The 24,240-nt window shown below is 32.0% G+C and overlaps 1 pseudogene; it reads left to right on the top strand.

The window, feature by feature from the left end:
• Positions 1 to 295: 295 nt before the first annotated feature.
• The window catches only part of LOC125817308 (uncharacterized), a 38,061-nt pseudogene continuing 14,116 nt past the window's right edge, over positions 296 to 24,240 (top strand).

The following is a 24,240-nucleotide window of genomic DNA, read 5'->3' as shown; positions in this document are numbered from 1 at the left end:
TCTTTAAAGAAATGAACTTCAATATTTACTCTTTACTCAACTTAAACTTTCAGTCTTTAAATAAAGTTAAAACATTTTGAAAAGACTTTTGGAAGACTCTAAGAACTTCTCTTGACTTGAATCTTACTTCCCTTAACTTGATCTTAACTTTACGTGAATTGGATTATGGATTCAAGGTTCACGACCTCATGTTGATGGATAATTTCATGATGTTTAGATGTACCTTAGAGTGTTGTAATCAACTAGAAAACATAGGTATGTTGCTAAGGAACTAGTACGGAATTATGGGGGAGAAATGGGACGAACTGGCGTTCCTGGCACTATGAGAGGCGTGGGGCGCCAGAGCACAAACTTCAGAGCTGAAGTTGTGGTGCTCTGGCTGGCGCATCTACCTAGAGCCCAAACTTCAGACACTGAAGTGGGGCGCTCTGGCTGGTGCAGCGCCCCAGACCACTCCCTAGAAAACTTCAAATTTTCCCCTTCGTTTTTCAATTCTAAACCCCCTCTTTCAACTTAGTTCTTTCCCCAAACACTTAGAATCGATTATACCCTCAATATATACTAGATTCAACTCGAAATCACACCCAACAACATGAAACAAACTCAAGAAACTTCAACGACACTCAACCCACAAGAATTCAAATGAAATTTCATCAAGAATTCATATAATTTAATTTCAAATCAATATAACTTCGCTGAATTGAATAATGATTGGCACGTGGGTGAACTAACCCAACACTATGTGATCTCACATACCTCGTAGGACTAAATCCTTGGCGAAATCCACTACCAAATTGTACGATCTTGACGAATCTTGCCTTTTCTTCTTGTTTCTCATCTGTTCTTCTTTATCCAAGCCCTAGCGTAAATTTCCAATTTTCTAAACTAACCAAAATCTGATTTCACCCCAATTAAACTCCCGAAAATGTATTAAAATAATTGGGAAAGGAAAAGAGGAAAATGCCCTTCCAAATCTTTGATCCCAATATCTTCATTTGGTATGATCAATGAAGGATCGCCTATGCACTTCTTCAACATGGAGATGTGAAATACCAGATGAACCACGGCTAACTCTAGTGGTAAATCCAACTCATAAGCTACAATACCTACCGTTTTTGATATTTTGTAAGGGCCAATATACCGGGGACTAAGATTCCCCTTCTAACCAAATCTCATAACACCTTTCATGGGTGAAACTTTCAAGTATACCCAATCATCTACTTCAAACTCCAACTCCATTCTCCTAACAGCAGTGTAGGATTTTTGACGACTCTGCACCATTTTCAACCTCTCTTGTATCACTTTCACCTTCTCCATTTCTTGATGAACTAAATATGGTCCTATCAACCAATCTTCACCAACTTCAAACCATCCAATAAGAGATCTGGATCTTTTCCCATAAAGAGCTTCATAAGGAGCCATTTGGATGCTAGAGTTGTAACTATTGTTGTAAGAAAACTCAATAAGAGGTAGGTGATCACCCCATTTACCTTTGAAATCAATCACATGAGCCCTCAATATATCCTTTAAAGTCTGAATAATACTCTCTACTTGCCCATCTGTCTGAGGATGAAAGGCAGTACTTAAGTTCACCTTTGAACCCAAGCCTTTTTGGAATACTTCCAAAAAACCTCTGTCTGAAATAATGGAGACCGGAACTCCATGAAGTCTAACTACTTCTTGAAGATACAATTTGGCATAGTCCTTGGCTGAATGGGTAGTATTTACCGGCAAAAAGTGGGCTGATTTTGTAATTCGATCGACAATCACCCAAATAGAATCCTGTTACCTGCAAGACCTTGGTAAACCTGTGATGAAATCCATATTAATCATCTCCCACTTCCATTCCGGAAGCTCTATATTCTGAGCCATACCGCCTGGCCTTTGGTGCTCTACTTTAACTTGTTTATAATTCAGACACTTGACAACAAACTCTGCAATGTCCTTCTTCATACTACTCCACCAATAGAATTCTCTCAAATCGCGATATATCTTTGTGGAACATGGATGAATGGAATATCTAGAGCTATGAACTTCCTCTATGATCCTCTCTTGGACTTCATCCACCCTTGGTACACACAATCTACCTTGATACATCAATACACCATCATCCCCTTGTTCAAAAGCTATTACTTTTTGCTTATGAACATTTGCCTTCAGTTCAAGCAAAATTGGCTCTTGATCTTGTTTCTCTTTAACTTCAGACACTAAAGATGATTCAGCCCCATTCATCACCACAACTCCTCCTTCTGTGGAATCCATTAGTCGGGCTCCTAAGTGCGCAAGTCTATGCACATCTCTTGCTAGCTCTTTCTTATCTTCGTCTAAATGGATTGTACTACCCATAGACAACCTGCACAAGGCATCATCAACAACATTAGCCTTACCTGGGTGATAAAGAATACTCATGTCATAATCCTTGAGTAATTCTAGCCACCTCATTTGTCTGAGATTAAGCTATTTCTGAGTAAACACATACTAAAGGCTCTTGTGATCGGTGAACACATCCATATGAACACCATAAAGATAATGGCGCAATATTTTCAAAGCAAATACTACGACAACCAACTCTAGATCATGGGTTGGGTAGTTCCTCTGACGAACTTTCAATTGTTTGGAGGCATAAGTTATAACTTTACCATTCTGCATTAATACACAACCCACACCAAATCTATACGCATCACAATAGACAATAAAGCCTTGCATACCTTCTGATAAGGTCAAAACTAGGGCAGTAGTCAACCTTTTTTTCAATTTCTGAAAGCTTCTCACAGGCTTTAGACCATTGAAACTTCACTATTTTCTGAGTTAACTTGGTCAAAGGGGATGAAATAAATGAGAACCCCTCAACGAAGATTCTATAATAGACAACCAACCCCAAGAAACTCCTCATATCAATTGGAGATGTGGGTCTAGGCTAATTTTTCACTGCCTCTATTTTCTGAGTATCAACTTTAATTCCATCTCCAGACTCAGTGTGGCCTAAGAATGCCACATATTCAAGCCAAAACTCACACTTAGAGAACTTGCCATACAACTCCTTATCCTTTAAAGTTTGGAGAACTATTCTGAGATGACTAGCATGATCTTCCTCATTCCTCGAATATATTAGTATGTCATCATTGAAGACGATAAGAAACGTATCTAAATAAGGCTTGAATACTCTATTCATAAGGTCCATGAACGTTGCAGACATATTAGTTAAACTAAAGGTCATGACCAGAAGCTCATAATGACCATAATAGGTCCCGAAAGCTGTCTTTGGAATATCACATTCCCTTACTCTTAACTGATGGTAGCCAGATCTGAGATCTATCTTAGAGAAACAAGTGACACCCTATAGTTGATCGAAAAGATAATCAATCCTTGGAAGACGATACATATACTTTATGGTAAACCTTGTTGAACTGACAATAATCTATACACATCCTAAGGGAACCATCCTTGTTCCTCACATAAAAGGCAGGAGCGCCCCAAGGTTAGACACTTGATCAAATAAGGCCCTTATCTAGGAGGTCTTTCAATTGTTCCTTCAACTCTTTTAACTCTGCTGGAGCCATTCTATATGACATAATAGATATAGGAAGAGTGTCTCGAAGAAGGTCTATATAGAAGTCTCTCTTTGTCTCAGGAGGGACTTCGGGAACATCATCTGGAAAGACTTTTGGAAACTCTCTTACTACTGAACTGACTGAAGAGGAGGTATCTCAACAATAGAGTCATTAACTTGAACTAAGTGATAGACACACCCTTTAGAAACTAACTTCCTTACCTTATGGTATGAAAGTCAATTGGTGCGAGGGTGAAAACTAAGCCATACATCGATGTGATGTCTAATATGAGGTAAAGGTAAGGGTTAGTAAATTATACACACATAGCCGGACCAAGGTGCGGGGTGAAATTCTCTAGATGCCGGACCAAGGATTTAGAGATACCAAACTTATCACTTTGCATGTAATACACTAGGAAGGGATTGCGATTACTAGGGTTACGGAGTTATAAGCTTATGGTGAACATGTACGCCCTAGTTTCTTTCTCATCTTGATAACAACTAAAGTTTGAATCTTGCTCATTGATTACTTACATAATTTCCTGAATTTGTTTCACAAATCCTCCCCATCCCCGTCCCCCCCCCCTTAATTACTTGTTTTCGGAAATACATTTACTAAACAAATATAATCATTAGTTAAAGTTAAGTCTAAACCATATTCCTCGTGGGATCGACCTTAACCTACAAGCTGGGTTCTTTACTTGATAACTATTGCTTATGCTTCTTTAGGGAGGTGTAATTTGAGCGTATCACACGTCGGCATCAACTTTATTCTAGTTAAAAAGATATATGCTATCTTATATTTACTAGCAACTCTTACTCAACCTTCTATCATGAGATCTTCACAACTCATCACTTCTTAGTCCACCCATAAGGGAAAACTCATCATCAACAACTTACTGGGTGCATGACTATAATAACATACTCCGTCTCATCACTATCTCCCTTTCTTCGATTATTAAACCTATGTATACTTTCCTCTAACTTTGGGCTCTTTCACTGCTACTGCCCAGGATCTCGTAACTCATGCTACCTCTTTAGGTGAAAATACTACCCAAGCTCTAAACATACTTCCTCATAAAGATCTTAGCTGAAACAAGGCTTAAGGAAAAGAGTACAACTCACTTTTAGCTCAAAATACGATTCATATAATTATGGGTGCATTCCTCTGAAACTCAACACTTAACTCTCTCATGGGCTTTTCTCATGCCCCTCTAGAGTCTCATGACTTCCTCAAAATTCTTGCTAAGAACAACTCATCGATAAAGGACTTACTTTCCTTTTCAACCACCTCTAGTATGAGGGGTAGTTGAATGAATCTGAGAAATGCACGAGTATGAATAAATCTTTATGACTTAGATCTATTGCACGATTAAGAGTATGAAAGAAGGTAAACTTTTCTTAAATATCTGTAGTCCCTCATTTATAGAAGTGGGGCCCTCACATTCATAAATAAGATCCTACTTGACACGGCTTCAAAGACACCTTAAGACACTTGAACTCTTAGCTCTAATACCAAGTTTGTCTCGACCCGAACCCACACCCTGGACGTGGCTGACACTCGAGAACCACTGTTGGTCCCCAAGCGAACCCTTATCCTGGCTGACTACAAGCGGAAGACTAACTCAAGCATACAAAAGGCTTAAAAATTGAATTCAATTAAATTACTTAACTTTAAAATAATCTGAACAATACTGAATAGATAACTCTAAATAAAATTAATATATTCAACTCTTCATAAATAGGCTACTTAAGTCTTTAAAACATTTATCAAAATAAATGAACAGACTTCTGAAAAAATTCTGTCTATCTACGAAACCTCTAAATGACAAAGATGGAAGTCGGGACAAGACCCACGACATCCTGACAAAACTGAGAGTAAATGGAATCTTCTTGAAGCAAGGAGGCTCACCAGAGCTAACTTGAACTCCATAGGTATTAACGAAGATCTTATTGATGATCCTGAATACATGTATCTGCATCATGGAACGATATAGGTCAAATGGCTCAGTACGTTGAATGTATGAGCATGTAAGGGGAATACTAAGGCATAACATAATCTTGAACTTGAAAAAAAGAAAACATACATACCTCTTTTAAACTCACTCAACTAAACTCAGCTCAAGAATAGGATACTCAACTCCAAGATTAGATACTCAACTCAACTCAAAGGTACTCAACTCAAGATACTCAATGATATAGAAATAATACAAATACAATATATGGAGAACTTTAAAACAATAGCTAGCAACTCAATGTATTGAAGAATACAATAATAACTCAGTTTGTATATATAAATACAATATAAGTCTATGCATATAAGAATTCAAAATATATTTGTGGGAGTTTCTCTAACCGACAACCATCACTATGAGCTATATAATGATATAACGTCTCGCCCACGCTGCGAAAATTGTCCTATACCTTGTCAGGGTATAGAACCTCTCAACAAATTGGATCCACAAGTCTATGTTAAAAAGTACTAAGGAATCATCTAAGAAGTATGACCCTTATTACCCATGTTGTCTACATGGTATATGGAGACTTGAGTTATTTGAACTCGTCCCCATATCGGTGCTCAATACTACACCCAAAAGTATGCTCAACTCATATGTTTAAAAACATAACTCTTTCAATGGTTTGAGATTATTACTCAAAATCTCACTCTAACAAGAGAAGTTACTCAAAATGCTCAAAATTCTTTCGGAAATCTCAATTTCCTCCTCTTTTAAATGTGAAAACAAAAACTTTTGGGAATACTTAGTTACCATATATCATTTTAAAGAAAATGAACTCGACTCTATCTTTCTCAACTCAAGTGCGAAAGTATCAAATCAAGTTTAGAAAAAAATTGTAAAAGACTTCTTAGAATAAAGTTCACGTCGAATTATGGACGTGAACGACTCAATTCAAGGTTTTCAATAACCATAAACATAACTCAATACTTGAGACTCAACAACTCCTGAACTCAAGGACTCAATGACACTAATTTTTTCTAGAATGCTCGACTCAGAGGGTTCATTATGAGCATGAACAACTCAACTCAAGGACTTCATGATACTATGCATCTCAAGAATGTTCAATACATAGGGTTCAAGCAGAATTATGGGCGTGAACAACTCAATTCAAAGACCTTAATGGGTAACATATAATAGTCCCAATACTAGGAATGTAATCTCAAAAGGGATTAGGAACTCAATACGCAAGAGTTAGAACTTGAAGATAAAAATCCTCTCAAAGATGCTCAACTTATGAAGTTCATGCGGAATTTATGGGCATGAACGACTCAACTTGAGGGTCTACTTAACAATATGAAACTCATGTATACGACTCTTTTCATTCTCATACTTTCTTCCTCAAAACTTAGTTAAAGAATTGATAGTTAATCTCAAAGGATTCACAATTGAACTCAAAGACTTTCTTGACCTCTACTCTTAACTCTCTCTTGAATGTGAATTATGAATTCAAGATTTATGGTTCATGATATGAAGGATCTCGTGATGATAAACTAGACTCATGAATACATTTCCTCATTCTCATACTCATTTGCTTGAGTCTTGAAACAAGTTGTTTGAAATTGTAGAAGACTCCTTAAAAAGACTCAAAGGAACTTTCTCAAAAATATTTGAAAGAACTCTCAAGACATAACTGTTAGCTCTACCTTGAATTTTAATAATGAATTTAAGGTTATTATTTGTGATAGGAAAGTGTTTTAGATAGTTAATCATGAAAAACGGTTGAAAAACACTCTCTAGGGAGCAAATGCGTGACGCAGAGATGAATTATAATGTTTGGTCGAAATAATTTTTGAAATAGTGGGGTCCGCGTTCTCTTTGCGATGCGGAGAGAAAAATTTCACTATCGAGGAACATGTCTGCGACGCGGACCTGGTACCTGTTTTCTGTCCGATTTTTTCTTCCTCATTTTCTCACCCTAATTTACCTAGATGAAATTCTCTTTTCTCAATTTCTCTTTAGGTTCAGATACCCAACACATCTAAACAAGATTCTACTCATAAAATACTATAAAATCGACACGATTTCCTCAAAACTCAACAATTGTATCCAAACTGAAGAACGGAAGCCAATTTCAAGAACACAATTCAAGATCATCAAACTTCCAAATTTCTAGAACGAATTTCGTTGAAATAAACATGATTGGCGTGTGGGTGAACGAGCCCAATGCTATGTGAACTTACATACCTCTTAGGGATTAAACCCTTGGCAAAATCCCAAATCAAATCCTCAAGAACTCGACAAAATCTTGGCCTTTCTCCTCTTTTCTCTTGTTGAACTCTTTTCTAAACCCCTAGAATGAGTTAGGATTTGTGTAAACTGAACCAAATTAGTTTAGACCCCTATCTAATTACTAAAAATGAAATAAATCTGATAGGGTAAAGAAACGACTAAAATACCCCTCTTAAATCCGGATAACTTTCCTTAAATGCACAACCCAACTTCAAACAAGCATATCTCCCTCATACGACTTTGAAATTTAGTAAACTCGGTGGCTTTGGAAAGAGGATTCCAAGACCTTTCATTTGATATCTTGTAGCGTGCCTAACTCATCTTGTACTGAAGGTTATGGTCGTTTGAAGTTGACCCAAAACTTAAAGGAACTTAGTAATAACTTTCATGAACTCTCTACGGTTCTTCATGGAATCAAGGTGCTCATCTATTGACCTTAACACTCAAGAAATTTTAAATTCCTCGGTAAAATCCTACCTACAATGAAGGATGGTTCGGGTCTTAGTTCAAAAAAATTATGGGGTGTCACAGCTTTGTAGCCTCTTATTAATCAAATGTGGCGCACTTCACATTCATGAAAACGACACTACTCAATGGGGCTTGTCAGACATCCTAGGATCTTTTTATAAAACCTTGTGCTCTGAATTCTAAGTTTGTCATAACCCAAAGTACACCCTAGACGTGAAAATGAGTATAAGACCCCAAGAGGAGGTCGTACACAAGTCATTTGACATACATATACACAACATTATAGAGTAAAGAAAGAATCTCATAAGAAGTAAAAAATGTGATATTTAAAACAGAAGTCTAACATAGTCTTTACAAGCAATCTATTACATCAAAATGAGTGTTCTAGACGTAACCCATAAAACACGTACAACATTTGAAACATAAACGAAATAAGAAAGCAAAAAAGGTGATATCATCCTTGGAGTATAAGGACTCACCTAGTTTTCCAGTCTCTGATGTAATCACTAACGATAAATGGAGGGAGATGAATCGCCAAGCCCGAAATAATGTAGGAACAAGTATGAGTCAGTACATGGAATGTACTAAGTATGATGGGAATGCACTAAAACATGAAACAAGATCATAATGGGGCATAATTGAAAACATGATATTCATCACCAAGCTAATTATTGTAAAAACCTTTAAAGAGAATCTTAATCATAAACATGGAAAATGCATCATAAAATCATAAATAAAGCTTCATAAAACATTTGAAATCAACTTAGTTCATTTTGGTAGATATTTACTATTAACCGACGTTGACCATGTGAGCAATAAAATGGAATCTGGTGTCTTTCTCCCACACCAAAGAGAGATATCCTTCCTTTCCAAGGGAAAGACCTTAAACTTCTATCTTAGGAGGATCCACTAGCTATGTCACATAAGACAATCTATAGGGGCACATAGTTAGGGACAATGAGATTGTTATTAGAGACCCTGTCTCTACTAACGGGAAAGCCTCCATCTCAATATCCTCTACGTGCTAACTAGAATACCAACGGGATAGTCATATAAATAAAATAATCATCATCCATGGAAAATCACAATTTATGTTACTAATCCAAACTACAAACATCGTAGAGTATCTCCTTAAACTATGTATGAGAAAACCTTTCACCTTTCATAATTTCTTAAGTATGTGAGAAAACCTTTCACAATTCATGCATATGTGAGAAAACTATTCGCGATTCATTAGTTCTTATCTTAAATCAATCTAGATCATAAACAATCCTTTTTTCATAAATCATGCTTAAGTTCATGAAATATCTTTCATTCATTCATAGCTTTTCTTCAAATTTATGCAAATTAGGGTTCATAGTCAAAATCATGATCAATGCATGGGTTGATATGGAATTAATTGGAAAAGATGTAATTGAATCTAAATAATCATAATATGATCGATATCAAACAATTTAAGTCCATCCATGAGGAATTGAATGAAATCCTAACCAATTGAATTGAAATTGAATTAGAAATTGAGGAATCATTAGGGACTCAATAAGTTTATGTAACCCATTGATAACCACCCTACATACCTTGATCTTGAATCACTAAGCAATTGATGAATAAAGGAGACTTGCATTGAAGAATCCTAGCTTCTCCTTCCTTTACCTAGATAGAGGAATTTGAAGAAAACCTTAGAAAGGATTAAGAGATTATCTTGAATGAGAGAGTTGGGGATCTTTCAAAGGGTGAAGGGTAGTGATCGAGCTTAGAATTAGGGGTAAAATGATGTAGTATAGGTATTAAATGCATAGTAAAAGATCCACATAACCTCTAATAATAATTGTCGGACAGCTCCACAATTGTGACCTACGGTACGTTGAAACTTCTATGGTCCGTCCTAATGAACTGTAGCACCAACTTTAGAAACCCAAAAATTCAATCATTTCCCATGAGACCATTCTATGGTTTGTTGAACTTTCTACGGTCCGTACACTTCATCCGTAAAACCCAAGTTTCACTCCATATTTTAGTAAGAGCTATTTTCTGCAGGATCTCCCCTATAGTATGGAACCTTTCTATGGGAACTTTCTAGAGTCCGTAGAACCCTCTATGAACCATCATTTCCTTTCGTACACTTGAGTTCCTAAATAAAATCTTTGAATCAATCCTATGAGTCAGTCCTACGACCCGTCAAAACTCCTAGGCTCGTCTTGTCAAGTCGTAGGTCAAACTTCAAAACTCAATTTTTAAAAAAATCATCTCCGGGTCTACGACTTCCTTCTTACATCTTGTAGGACTTCTTACAGTTCGTAGGTAAGACTCGTAGAACCTCCTTTAGTCAAATTTTCTACAATTTTCTTTCCATTTTGACTTTCCAACATCCGAGGTGTCATAACCTTTCACTAATCATAATTCCTTATATGTGACAAAACCTTTCACAATTTCACTGATGCTTATTTTAAAGAAACCTAGGTCTTAAAAAAATCATTTTCATAAATCATGCATAACTTTCATAAAAATGTCATTCATAGATTTATAGCTTCTTCATAAATTCATATCTTTAGGGGTTCATAGTAAAAAAAATCATGATCAATGCAGGGGTTAATATGAAATAAATTGAAAAACGTGTAATTGAGTAAAAAAAATCATATTAAGATCAAGATCAAGATCAAACAACTTAATCAACACAATTAGAACCCATGAAGAATGAAATGAAACTGTAATCAGATTAATGAAATTGAACTTGGAGAATTGAGAAATCTTTGGGACTCAATGAGTGAATGGAACCCATTGATGAAACCCTACATACCTTGAGGTTCAAAGCCAAAATTCAATAGAAGAATAAGGAGACTTGAAACTTGAACACTAGATCTTCTTCTTAAGGCTTGAGATGATTTGGAAGGGATGAACTAGGATGGGATATGAGAATTTTAGTTTATGTGAAGGTTTTTAGGTTTAATTAGGAATAAAAGGACAGTTATAGGACTTAGAATTAGGGCCTAAATGACATAGTATAGGTATTTAATGCATAGGAAAAGACCTGAATTCCCATAAAAATAACTACCAGACAAACCTAAGGTTAGAACCTACAATTTGTAGAACTTCCTACGGCCGGTACTAGTCAACCGTAGCACCACTTTTAGAAACCCAAAAATACAATTATTTCTCACGAGACGTTTCAATGGTCCGTCATCCAATCTACGGTCCGTAGAACCCATCCATAGAACACATGTTAAACTCCAAAATTTCTCCATGTCAAGATACGTTGTACGAGACAACCCTACCCATAAAACAAACTATGACCCATCAAATTTGGTAGGACTGAAGTCTTAAACCAAATATTTGAATCCTTTACACGAGAGCCATCTACGACTCATCCATGTTCCTACAGTTTTGTGCTGGCTACTCGTAGGTCAATCTTCATAAACTTAATATTTCAAAAACGCATCTCTGGTTCTACAATCCCCTCCCTACGACGCGTAGGACTTCCTACGGTCCGTTGGACAGTCTCGTAGACCAATGCCTCAAAAGAATTTTTGCGCTTTTCTTTCTTTTTCAACTTTCAAATTTATGAGGTGTTACAATGACTTTCAGGTTTCGGGAAATGATATGTAATACACACTAGTTGATTTTATTTCTTACTTTAATAATATTTGAGTCTTTGCATTATTGTTGTATTTCAGAAGTTGAATAGTTAATATAAGTTTGAATTTTCATTCGATAGTTTACCGACCTAGAAGGTTAAGGCCTTATTTGTTTGCACTAAATGGTGGTCTGAATCTTAATCATTCAGATTCAGCCCATTAAGTGTGTTTGGTTTTAAGGTCTTAATCTTAATCATTCATATTGAGCCCATTAAGACCAATTATTTCTGTTTTTCAAAGATCCTCATAATGGGTCTCAATGAGATTGAATGAATCAGATATATAACAGAGTCTTAATACCATTCAGACTCTATTAAAATAATAAATGTTCTTTCATAAAAAAATTCTCTTCTTCCTTGTTTCACTAATGAGCAAGTTTTAAGTTTCTTCCTCTTTTTTTCCAACCAAACCATTATTTCTTTCGAATAAGTAAGTTTTAGTAATCTTTTATAAATATTTGCCTAATATTTTTAATATATACAATATTACTTGGTGAACTAATATTTATGAAGAACTCTTCTTGTCACAATTTGTTTGTTGTCAAAACTTCTTCGGAAGAAGTTATCATTGTTCATAAAAAATTGTTTAAGAAAACATATAAATAATTTTTTTCTGGGGTGGGTTATGATCTTATTCTTGCAACAATTTATTGGAAGAATTTATCTTGGGTTTAGTTATACCTTCTATAGATATAGTGTTTTATTCCTGATTTAAAAAATAAATAAATTATGCACATTCGATATTGAAAACAAACAATCTTAATGATACAATATTCAGACCTAGGAATTACATCTTAATATTCAGATGAGGATTCAGATTCTAACATCTTAATATTCAGATTTAGACGTTCTAATCTTAATGAAAACAAATGAGACCTAAGTGTAGGTGTCATTTATTACCCATTTCGGGTCGTGACACACTCTCTGTTTCTATATATATATCTATATAGCACCACAAAAATAGGGATAAGATTTTACATTAAATAAATAGAATACAATCGAAGTTAAAGAAAAATAAAGGATGGAGTTAAGATTGAGTGGAATTTTTTATTTTTTTTAAAGTAACTGGCTATTGTTCCACGTGATTAAAAGGAAAACAGAAAACTCGTAATCTGCCAGTGTCATCATTTTAAATAAAAATTCAAAACAATAAAACAAAATAAAAATAAAAAAAGGCGTAAGAGGAAAAAAAATTAACTTTAAAAAAGGGTTATATGTAATGTTTCTACGGATGCAAAGTCGCCTACAATTTAGGAATATATATTTAAGTTTTAAACAACTAAACGTAGTTGTAACCGTTTGTAATTGTTTTGTTTTTTTAAATAGAAGAAGATTTGGAAAACACTATTACTCCCACTTTTTTCATTCTCTTTTCTCACATTGGCGGACAACTTTTCCTTCTCTTCCCCCCTCTAAATTTCTCTAACTATATATATCCTTATCCATTCAAATAATTTATCAAAAGCATACTGATCACTTTTTTAATTAACACTATTCTTTTTTGCAGATTGATGTTTCCATACCTTATATTAAGAAACATCTTTTAAAAATACATTTTCAGAAAAGTTCTTTGAAAAAAAGTAATTTGTGTTTGACTAATTCATTTAATAAGTATTTTTTATAAGCAAATTATAATTAACTGATCTTTTAAAAAAATATTTTTGAGAGTCAAATTATGATAAAATAGTAAGTATTAATGTACTTTTAATATTAAAAGTATTATATAGAGAGAAACTAAATATTACAAAAAAAGAATTCTAATTCTCAAAAATAATACGTAAAACAGTAAGACATAAACATAAAATATAATATATAATTTATTATATAAAAATAAAAAGTAAAATATTAAATAAAGCATACCAAACATATGAGATATATTAATTAATTAATAAGAGATATATTGGTAAATTTATATATATATATATATATATATATATATGTATATATATATATATTTTATGGAGGAAATATTTTAGTCTTCTTCTACTTCTACTTTTTTAAGAAGTATGAATTTTTAGTTTTTTTTAACAGCAGATAAATTGCTTCTGATTCTATTTAAAAGCACTTTTAGAATCAAAAACACTTTTACAGGTTTCCAAATACCTAATTTTTTTTAAAACAAGTGGTTTTTCCTCAAAATAAGTGCTTTGGGCTCTCAACAGTAATGGCAAACATACATTTAATTTGTATTTTATTATTAATGGGTAATTTAAGTATTATATTTGTGATTACTGATTAATTTTATTTATTTATTCATTGTTAAAGGGAAAGAAGAACTTGAAATACTTTTGGCTGCCTAAATTGTTCGATTCCGTTGTTCTCTCTATATTTTTTGGGATTACATTTCAAGTTGAAAATTTCTATACTGCTAAATTGTGACATTGATGTTTTTGTGCCAATAATATTCTTAATTTGTATTTTTCAGTCATTTGTAAGTTAAAAATTATATTTGTGATTAATAATTAATTTATTTTTTTATTATTGTTGAAAGGAAAAGAAGAACTAGAAAAAATATCTTGGGTGCCTACAATTGCTCTAGTCCGTTGTTCTCTTGACATTTTGTGGGATTATCTTTCATGTTGAAAATTTATATAATGGCTAAATTGTGAGTTTTTTATACAATAAATCATCATAATTCTTGGTATGTGATATTTTTTCTCTTCTACATTTTAGGAGTTGTAACAAATTTTGGAGGTGTATGTCCTCAGGTTGACTATGACATTAAAAATTATCACGACAACGTATTTAGATTTAATGAAAGACTATCGTACGAATTTTTTGGACAAAAAACAACTTTTTAAAAAAGAAAATGATGATGTGTTAAGATATGCAATAAAGTGTTTGAACTATTATATTTCTTACTGATCAAAACTTTGATAATCTTACACATTATTTGTGTTTAGTAAAATAAAAAATAGAATATATGTCAAACACTCAACACAAAGAACCAAGCATGAGTCATCACTATAAGTGAAGAATAGAATGAAGCAATGGAATCAGATAGGATCAAGGAGGCACGATAGAGAGTCAAGAAGTGAATGATTTGCCTAAAAGTCATCATAGCCTCTCGAATATAAGTAATAGATATATTCGCACCGATCCTCAAGACTCTATTAAACTTGACATGTACAATATGAGACCTGAACCTGCAGCTCTGATATCATTTGTCACAACCAAACAATTGGGTATGATGGAACGTGTCTTATTCTATCAAGACTGGTCAACCTAAACAAACCTCGATACAGTAAATGCAAAAATACAAAATTTTAGTTCTAATCAAAATAAAAATATGCAGGAATCCTAAAATGACTCAATTGCCCCCCTCCCCCCCGACAAACCTCGTTGTCACTTGTACATGCCTCTAAGTATTAGAATAGATTCGAACGAAATACAAGTCTGAATGTAGAATAGAACAAGGACATAATAAGAGAATAAGTGACATCTGCCAAGAATACAAGAAGCTACCTCACGAACTCAAAAAGTAGTCCTCACATGAAGATCAGAGAGAGCGATAAAGACTATCCAAGGTCGTATCCTATATAAGTGCAGAAAGCAAAAAAGTGAGTAGCTAAAAACAACGGTACTCAACAAGCATCCCTAGCTAACTCTAAGTAAAGCAATACCGAACATAAGTACTCTAACACACCATTCGAACCACAAAATACTACAACCTGCATATAAATAAGACCAACACAAACTAACAATTCACAATTCATAGTACAACATAGCACATATAAGACATCACAACTTACACATCAATAATTACATAATACCAACATGGTGTTTCACATTCAAGTAGCAACAAGATCATAACAATCCTCTCAAGAAGATAAAGGAACAAGGATGAATTGCAATATAATGTAGTGCAATATCAGTTAGAGTAATGCATGTGTGTCCTAATGATACACACCTGATGAATATTAGGTTGGTACCCATGGAGGACTCCATGCATCCACCGGAACCATTTCCCTTTGGCATATTTCATTCACCAGAACCATTTCCCTTCCGCATAACTCATTCACCGGAACTATTTCCCCCGGCATAACTATCAATAGGCAGAACCATTTCCCTTCGACATAAATAACAATCCAAATCTCATCATAGTGTTTCAGGACAAATGCAAATGATCATGTTCATATGAATAATGAGAAGATGATAAATTTTATATCAACACTCAATTCACACTAACACAATCTTAGCACATCATCATAATTGAGTCAATATAACTATTCAAACCATTCATGGCACATCATACATTATTATATCAACGAATTCCTTTTTACCCCATAATATCATCACTAGAATTCAATCAACATTTAACAATAAACAAGAATCCAATTGCAATTAGTCCTTACCACACTATAAGGGATACAAGGTTCAACACACTTAATGAAGGGTAAAAGTGGTTCAATTACCTTAAAGAGATAGAAATAAACGTGGTACTTTAGCCTTCCCTTCACGTCGAGCGACATAATCCACGACAACTAATCTAATGTAGAATACCCATAAGAAAACATGAACAATGAAATCCAAAATGTTGATTTTTGTTAACAGGGTCCGATAAAACCCAAAAAGTCAAGCTTGAGGGCTAAGGGTAAATTTAGAATTTTTATACAAAAAAATCATAATACCTAGAGGCTTTGTAATTCACAAAGGAAAACATAATGAAAAATTAGTTGCAATCATGCTCAAAACTTTAATTTACTGAAAATACAAATTCATGAGAAGAACCTACAATACTCCGGTCCCAAATCCTAACTCAAATTTGAGATATTTGTTGAAAAATATCATATCCATGCTTAAGGAGGTTCAAATATGAAATTTCATCGAAAACACATTTAAAATCGACCTTGAAATCCTCAATTTATCAACCCTTAAATGTATCGGGAGAAACTCAGTGCTCAAGCTTATACGCAATTAATATGTTGAAAATAATTGATGAATCAAAAAGTTTATCAAAAAATAAGTTTACCCATAACATATGGATCCTAATATATATTTTTCATTAGAAATAAAGTCCAAAGCGATAAAATTCCAATGTTCCCCAATAAATTCGTGGATAAGAAAAGAAAATCAAATGAAGAAACCACGAGATAATGCCAAAATGAAGATTGGATACTACCACACATATTAAAGCGACGAGAATGGCGCAAGAATCACTCATTTATGAGCTCTAAACTCCTAATAACATCAAAATACTAAACAAACACAATCTAAAATTTTAAGGGAAAAAAGTCTGAAATATATCTGAACTTTGACCAAAATTGTTGTAACGATACCGAATTTTGGAAAGGACCTTTTACCCTCTGCACTATTCAATAGTGTATTTTAAAGTTATATATGTGCCTAGGTGGACATCATAAATATTGCATCATTATAAATAGTAATGTGTCCACGTGGGCACATATATACCTTTAAAATACACAATTAAATAGTACATGGAGTAAAAGGTTCTTTCCAAAGTTCGATATTGTTACAACAATTTCGGTCAAAGTTCAGATATATTTCGAACCCTTTTTCTAAATTTTAACAACTTAAGAAACATACAAGTAGAAAATTAAGAAAAATAAGAAGAAAGTTAAATAAATTATATCCGGAATATAAACAACTTAATATCACAAAGACTGATAATGAAAAGTTAGATCAATTAATAAATAATATATCTAAAATAGAATATAAATATATTCAATACTTAAAAATACAATGAATAACAAGAATAGTGAATATAGACAAAAACTGAATGAAGTAATTATAGAAAAACGACAAGAATTAGAACATAGGCAAAATAGACTTAATAGTAATATATTTGCAGGAATTTGTCACAAATCTATAGTAGCACAAAGAAAGACTATTTTTTATCTAGAAATACAAATAAATAACTTAGAATATAAACTACAACATAATTTATAAATGAATAAAGAAGAAACGCAATAGATGAAAAAACATATGAAAATTATGACGGATTAAAAATAAAGATAATATTTTCTAATCTAGGAAGAAGATATAAGAAAATAGGTGACAATATAAGTTTAATGTTAGAAAAAGAAACGGTAAAACTAGAAGATAGTTTAACTGCTATGGTAAGAATAACAAAAGAAAATGAAGAAATAGATAGAAGAACGGAAATTGAAAAAATAAAACAACAAGCAAAAAAGGAAGTACAACAATTAGAAGAAGTAAAGAATACTAAAATAATAGAGCTAGAAAAAGAGCTAGCAATATTAAAAGAAATGTATGAAATTAAACAAAAAGAAAAAGAACAAAAAACAAAATTAGCAAATGAGATAATTAAATTTAAAGAAAAATTGCAATTACAAGATGAATTAGGAGAAAAAGAAGAAAATAACCAAGATAATCTACCCGAAATAAGAGTTGATGAAATAAACGATGATGATCTAGAACAACATTCGGAAACAAGCGAAACATATACGGAACTTTTAGCAAACATAGATAATACAAAGAATTTAGAAGTAAATACAGAAGACGTAGACATAGGCGAAAAACCTAGCACATCAGGAGTAAAAAACCCAAAAAATTTTAATCCAAAATATTATAATGAAAATTATGAACAATATGATAAAGAAAAAACTACATGGGATAAAAGATTAAATAAAAAATGGACGCCTAAACCAATAACTGGACAACATGAATTTTTAGATTTAGACTGTGTAACAGACATAAATAAAACAATTCAATTATGGGTAGGATACATATCAAAACAATTAATAGATAACAAGATAGTAATAGCAGAGGCACCAGGATACATAGAAAGAACACTTATAGGAACAGTAAAATTATGGCTACAAAATTTAACAAATGAAAGCTTAACAACTTTGAGAAATAATAAAAAATTTGATGGTGGAATAGCCACTACAACCATGGAAATATTATATAAATACGAAGTAGCTATAAGAAATGAATTTAGTAGTATGACAACAGAAGTAGAAGAACAAAATAAAGAAAAAATCATAAATCAGAATCTAATGACAAAATTAGTAATATGCAATATGTGTTACATAGATGAATATACATGTGCATTTAGAGAATATTATTATAAAGGAACATATAGCACAGAAGAAAGTAAAGAAATAAGAAAATTATATTTTACAAAATTACCAGAACCTTTTAATTCAAAAATAATAAAAAGTTGGAATGAAGCAGAATTAACGGACACCTTAGGAGCTAGAATGAAATTCTTGCAACGATGGTTTATGGAACTATGTGAAAAGCATAAAGAAGAAATAAAAATGGAAAAAATATTAATAAAGAACTTAGCATGTTGCAAAAATAAAACAGCACCCCAATTTGGTTGTACGGATAAGTATTACAAAAATAGAAAGAAATATAATAAAAAATATAGATCAAAATATAAATATAAAAAACCAAGAAGAAGGTACTATGTAAAAAATTACAAAACCAAAAGACCATATAGACCAAAAAGAAAACTAACGGAATGTACTTGTTATAATTGTGGAAAATTAGGACATATAGCTAGAGATTGTAAATTACCTAAAAATCCAAAGAAAAAACAAATATCAGAAATAATAATAGATGACGAAAAATATACACAAATAGAATACGTAGATTATGAATTAGAAAGCAATGATAGTATATATGAATTATCGGAAAATGAAATAGATAATGACATAGAAATAGAAATGAATTCTATAATATAACAAATGACTGAAGCAGATATACAAACAATAAATAAAGAAAAACATCAAGACGAAGAATATTTAGAATAGAAAATAATATTTGATAATAGTATATTTAAACAAATAAAAGGAAAAGAATTAGACCTAAGCGTAGCAAAAATATTCGAAATACCAACAGTAAGAAACTGGTTTAAACGACAAAAAGAAGAATATTATGTAGTAAGTCAAAGAGAACATATCATAGATTGCAAATATACTAAAGGAAAGGCCAAAATACCAATAATAAATAAACGAATAATAAATAAAGAAATACAAGATATTAAGGCTAAAAAATCCAATTGAATATGTACATTTAGGAGGAACAGAAATATTAATAAAAACATGTTTTAGAGAAGGAATAGATACACCCATAGAAATATACTTAGCGGATGATAGAATTATACAACCCATAGAAAAAAGTGTAATAAGTGCAGTAAGAGGTAACCTCATATACCAAAAATTTAAATTTATAATAAGTGCTAATTACTCAGTAGCAATAAATGGCAGAAATATAGATAAATCGTTAGTATTATATTGGAGAATGTCAGGAATAGAACTGGCCCCAGGAAGTAAAATATTTACAGCTAGGTGTAAAAACTTATATGTTCTAACAACAAAACATAAAATAACAGCAAAAAATAAAATAGACAAAATAAAAATAGAAGATCCCTTTGAAAGAATAGTTACAGTCATAGATAAAAATGATTATAGTTATAATGAAATTGATATAGAAGAAGATTTAGAAATAGTAAAAGAAAGACTAAGCACATCGAAAAGAATAAACAATGAGATACCCCAAACATCATCAAAAATGAGTACCTCAAGGAGAATAGATAAAACCCCACAAAAATCAATAGAAGAAGATATAAAACCACATCATTACTACATAACCGGAATAATGGAACAACGAAAATATTTAATATTAATAGATACAGGACGAGAAGAAAACTATATCACAAGAGAATTAGTGACGGAAGATGAAATAATAACTATTGAACAATCATGCTCCGAACTACCAAAAGCATTAATGTATACCGAAGAAACTACAGAAAAGGAAATAATCATCGGAGGAGTACCAATAGTGATAAAATTCAAAATATATCAAGGAAATGAAAATATCATTTTAGGAATAAAATGGTTGAACAAGTAAAAACCATATAATCTAGAAGACAAACAGTTAACAATAAATTATGAAAATAAAAGAGTAATAATAAAAAGGACTTTGGTATGATAAAAATATGAAAATATATATACTTGCAAAGATAATAATAGAAGGATATTACAACCGATATTATACACCAATGATAGATACGGGAGCAGAAGCTAATATATGTAAATACAATTGTTTACCAGAAGATAAGTGGGAAAAATAAAAACACCTATAGTAGTAACAGGATTTTAATAATGAAGGAAGCATGATCACATATAAGGCAAAAAATATAAAAATACAAATATGGGATAAGATATTAACTATAGAAGAAATATATAACTTTGAATTAACTACAAAAGATATGCTACTAGGAATGCCATTTTTAGAAAAATTATACCCACATATAATAACAAAAACACACTGGTGGTTCACAACACCGTGTAAACAAAAAATAGGAGCAAAAAGGGTAAATAATAAAAAACGAAAAACAACAGAATGGATAAAAGGAAGTGAAAAATTACACAAAAATTAGAAAATATAAAAGAAGAAGACCCTAAAATAGAATTAATATATTCTCTATAGATAAAGTAAAAATAATTCAAATAAGTTAGAATATTATATAGTGAGGATCCTTTACAAGGATGGGAAAAACATAAAACCAAAGTAAAAATTGAGCTAATTGATAATAACAGTATAATAACCCAAAAACCATTAAAGTATAATTTTAATGATTTAACCGAATTTAAGATAACATATAGATGAATTACTAGAAAAAAGATATATACAAGAAAGCAATAGTAAGCATACAAGCCCGGCATTTATCGTAAATAAAACATAGTGAACAAAAAAGAGGAAAAAGTAGAATGGTTATTGATTATAGAAATTTAAATGCAAAAACTAAAACATATAATATCCGATACCAAATAAAATAGTAAAGATAAGACAAATACAAGGATATAATTATTTTAGCAAATTTGATTGTAAATCAGGATTTTACCACTTAAAACTTGAAGAAGAATCTAAAAAACTAACAGCATTCACTGTACCACAAGGATTTTATGAATGGAATGTATTACCATTTGGATATAAAAACGCACCAGGTAGATATCAACACTTTATGGACAATTACTTTAAACAAATAGAAAATTGTGTAGTGTACATCGATGATATATTATTATATTCTAAGACACCAAGATGAACATATAAGATTATTAGAAAAATTTATACACATCATAGAATATTCAGGTATAAGTCTAAGTAAAAAGAAAGCTGATATAATGAAAAATCAAATAGAATTCTTAGGGATACAAATTGATAAAAACGGAATAAAAATGCAAACACATATAGTACAAAAAATAATTAACTCAAATGAACAACTAGACACAAAAAAGAAATTACAATCATTCTTAGGACTAGTAAATCAAGTAAGAGAATACATACCAAAAATTAGCAGAAAATTTAAAACCATATAAGAAAAATTAAAGAAAGATATAGAATATCAGTTTTGATAAAAAAGACCAAATACAAATACAAAAGGTAAAATTATTATGTAAAAACGTACCTAAACTATATTTTCCAGATGAAAAACAAAAAAATTTACTTATATAATAGAATCAGATGCGAGTGAAAAAAGTTATGGAGGAATATTAAAATACAGGTATGATGACACTACGATAGAACATCATTGCAGGTATTATTCAGGAACATTTAATAATACAGAAATAAAATGGGAAATAAATAGAAAAGAATTATATTCAGTATATAAGTGTTTATTATCATTTGAACCATATATTGTATATAACAAATTTATTATAAGAACAGATAATACACAAGTAAAATGGTGGCTAACAAGAAAAATACAAGATTCGGTAACAACAAAAGAAATAAGGAGATTGGTATTAAATATATTAAATTTTACATTTACAATTGAAGTAATAAAAACTGATAAGAATGTTATTGCAGATTACTATCAGACAAAGCTACTCAGACTGAGACTGAGGAAGAAGATACAATGAAAAATACTCAAAGCATTACTACACTTTGTAAAAGTGGATAGTATGGACAACGAGATACAAAAGCTAAAGACTAATGAAGATAATCTGAAGTCTAAAGCTAGTCAGCAGCATGACTATAAAAATGCGGAGCTACGTCGATCGGAAGACGGAAAAAACCCAGAGCTAAAAGGAGACGATGGGAAACTCCTTAAAACCCAAATTTGTTTAAATACAGCTGCAGGTACAAGCAAACAAGTTAGCGATAAACAACATAAAAATGCTAACTTAAACCAGCTATTTGCAAAACCATTTACCCAAAGGACACCTAGACATATGTCCATAGAACAAACATCTACATACGCAGATAGTTTGCAAAACCAAAATGAGAAAAAGACATATAATTACATCACACGAACCTATATTCGAAAATATACAAAATCCAAACTTATTTAAACCGCAACCCCAGATCAACTACAAAAGAACCAAACCAGATTATTTAACCCAAAGACTGCAAGGTTATAATAAACTAATTGCACAACCAAAAACTAACGCCAACTTAGTAAGGACATGTTATAACTATGGATTACTAAATACTGTATATACATATGACGGAGAAGAACTAAGCGGAATACCAGAACTACATAGAGCATTTATTACTTATAAGAGAGTTACTAAGGGAAATCTATTCTATGTAAAGTTTTATACGGCAACAGCAGAGATATTACACGAGGAAATAAAACCTCCGATACAAGTAGTAAAGATAGGACTAACAAAAGATATGATAATACCAGAAGATATCGGACAACAACCAGAGATACAAAAAACGAGATACCCAATTTTTATGCCAATAAGAGAATAATTGGTATATCAACTATTATACAAGAACTAGCAAATAATTATTTAAACGGAAACGCAATATGGAGCTACTATGCAAGAGATCAGTTAATGATTCTATTCAATTCAAGGGAGCTAAGGAAAGCAGATATGGATGAAGTCCAGATGGATTTATTCATTACTTAAGCCAGAAAACGACCTACAACACGAGCACTAAAAGAAGGATTTATTTCGGCAGAATTATTGACCAGGTATTGCAAGCTAATTGGTCACAAATACCCTGACCACATATGTTCAAAATGCAATGGAGAAGATAACGTGATTCCCGATGTCCAGCTGGAATAAGATAAAGACGGAAGGAGATAAGAAGAAGAAGACAAGTCAAAAAGATAAGAAAGAAAAAGTTAGTACGTAAAAATGTAAAAAAGTCAAGTAGTAATAGTAGTGTGTCATTAGTAATAAATATAGCATGTAAAGTATGACAAGTGTAAAGTAGTCATACTATATTAATAGGTAGTAGGTACAAGTGTATGGGCAAGTGTAGGTAAGAATGGTAGGTGTACAAGTGTCATAAAGTAAGTGTAAATGTTAAAAATATGATGACAAGTGTAAGGTAAGTCATCATAATATGTTTGTCAAGTAGTCATAAAGTAGGTACATACGTAGTGGGAG

This window comes from Solanum verrucosum, unplaced genomic scaffold, assembly GCF_900185275.1.
Source record: "Solanum verrucosum unplaced genomic scaffold, falcon-dt-bn FXZP01000258.1, whole genome shotgun sequence".
NCBI classification, from domain to species: domain Eukaryota; kingdom Viridiplantae; phylum Streptophyta; class Magnoliopsida; order Solanales; family Solanaceae; genus Solanum; species Solanum verrucosum.
The sequence above is the reverse complement of the archived record's forward strand: the minus strand, read 5'-3'. Positions and strand labels throughout refer to the sequence as shown.